Source organism: Acyrthosiphon pisum, unplaced genomic scaffold (genome assembly GCF_005508785.2).
Source record: "Acyrthosiphon pisum isolate AL4f unplaced genomic scaffold, pea_aphid_22Mar2018_4r6ur Scaffold_21714;HRSCAF=24676, whole genome shotgun sequence".
Taxonomy (NCBI): domain Eukaryota; kingdom Metazoa; phylum Arthropoda; class Insecta; order Hemiptera; family Aphididae; genus Acyrthosiphon; species Acyrthosiphon pisum.
In genome coordinates, this window is record NW_021771211.1 from 70,761 (window position 1) to 73,118 (window position 2,358).

The 2,358-nt window shown below is 27.7% G+C and overlaps 1 pseudogene; it reads left to right on the forward strand.

Annotated features, from left to right (window-relative positions):
- Window positions 1-1,850: 1,850 nt before the first annotated feature.
- LOC100571518 lies at window positions 1,851-2,288 on the forward strand (annotated as a pseudogene).
- Window positions 2,289-2,358: the final 70 nt, after the last annotated feature.

Sequence of the window (2,358 nt, forward strand, 5' to 3'; positions counted from 1 at the left end):
GATTTTCTCGAAAACAGATTTTGCGTAAAAATTCCCGTTTTTCCTTAATTTTTCTTTTGTTTTTCCCGGCGCTTTTGAAAACTACTGGGAAATTTAAATTTTGACCTCCCCAATGCACCAACGATATTCACTTTCTGATCGAACAAGATACTGAAGTTGAAAATCGTAGCATTATTTCGACTACTTATCGTGTACACAGACACAAAAAAAATAAAAAAAAAATAAAAAAAATAAAAAAAAATAAAAAAAAAATAAAAAAACACACATCATTGTAAAATCAATACATTCATCGTTCCACTCAGAATCTAAAAAATAAATAGGTGGTATGGCTAAAAATATAAAATTACCGTAAACTGCTCAAGAATCGAAAATAATTTCTGGTATGTTTAATAAACAGACAAAACTTGAGCGACTGCGCCAGAAAGCAAGCAATAAAAAAAAATATATAGGTACCTATTATTATTTAAGATAATATTAATTTGTAAATATATCGTATACCAATATAAGAGTAATATAGTATAGGCTATAAGTGATGAATCGGGTAAAATTGATTTATAGATAATGCAGTTGATACATATTTTCAAAAATAAAAAAAAAAGATATCCTATAATAAACTACTAATATTATTGTTTTTCAATATAAATATTGCCATATAATAGTTTGTAGACTTTTAACTGATATAGGTATACAATTGTTTTTCTAAAATATCTGCTACCTTTTATTTAAAAATGATGTTACCTAGTTGATAAAAAGGGTACCATAAAAAAATGTAAGCAGTTAATATGTGGTTGCGATCGAGGCGAGCAGTTTTTTTTTACCCATTCGGGCCGGTCAAAACCTTTGCCCCCCTCTATTGAAAACTGAAATGACGCCACTGTATTATTACCTGCTTATTAGTAGCCAGTAAGTTGAATTAATATTATACAATTACGACAAAATAACCAAAATCGTTATTCTTGGTTATTTAATAATATGTAATTTCGTCCAAATTTGAACAAAATAATTATAAAACATCTGTGATTTTATATTTTAGAGATCTTTTGGTTACAGAATAACCTACTTACGTGGAACCTTGTTGTAAGTACTTAATCCTTAGATATAAAAGTTGAACATTTTATAAATGTTTAACTACAAAATAATTTTTTAATTTTAAATTTGATAAATGTGGATAAAAATCAAACATTAAATGTCTATAAAAAGAATTGTGCATACGTATTTTTAATATTTTCAAGTCAATATTTTTTGAAAACTTTATCGTGTATAGGAAATTCTAATATAAGTAACCAGTGAAAATTTGATGTACCTATCTACGGTCATTTTTTTTAGAGTTATACCAAAAACCAATATCGATTTTGTCGATAATTTTGACCTCTCGAATGCGCCAACTAGATTCAATTTCCCTTCGAATAAGATATTATTGAAGCAAATTGACGCTGTTTTACTGTTCTGAAAGGTGATGACAGATACAAAAAAAAATATTTAAAAAAACACACACCATTGTAAAATTAATATATTCATTGCTCCGCTCAGAATCTAAAATTATTTTGTAGAAAAATGTATAGTTGTTAAACAACATGATGATATATTTTTGTTGTGAAATTTCTTGCACAGTTAAATAATAATATTAATTGTATGATAATATGTGGGTATACCTATCTATACCTATCGATTATTTTTTTTTTTGTATGATGAAATATTTTACTTTCCTTACATAAAATAATCAAGTATTGAGTATTGATCTTTTACAATAGATGCTATATTATAATAATTTATTAATTTTTTTTTAATTAATTATGTTTTGTTTTATTTAGTTCAACAAAATAGTAAATTGAATACATAGCCTCAAGACGATGAGTGATGATGGCCATGCGTCGGACAATGTGGCGGGGGGGAGTTCACAAAATTCACGCGAACGACATAATATATTGGAACGCAAAAGACGTGACCAGATCAAAGACAACATTGACATTTTGAAAGACATGATTCCAGTTCTACGTGGTGATAAACCTGCAACCCGTGCAGAGATATTAAAAAAAGCATCTGAATACATAGAATATATGAAAAAAAAAAATGATAGCCACCAACAAGACATTAATAATCTCAATCGACAGAATGCTATTTTGGAATATCAGATCAAACTGTTAGAGAGAGTTAAAGCTACTGGCGATTATACTCTGCAGCATAGTAATTTAGATTTAGACGTATTAGAATCAGACAGTACCGATAAATCAGCAGGAGAACTTCAAAAATCTAAAAGAGTACTAAAGAAAAAAAAGTTTCGTGATTAGGTTTCAATTTCTACTAAATTGAGTGGCACATGTTAAATGTGTAATTAGGTGGTTTCTTTTAATTTATTAT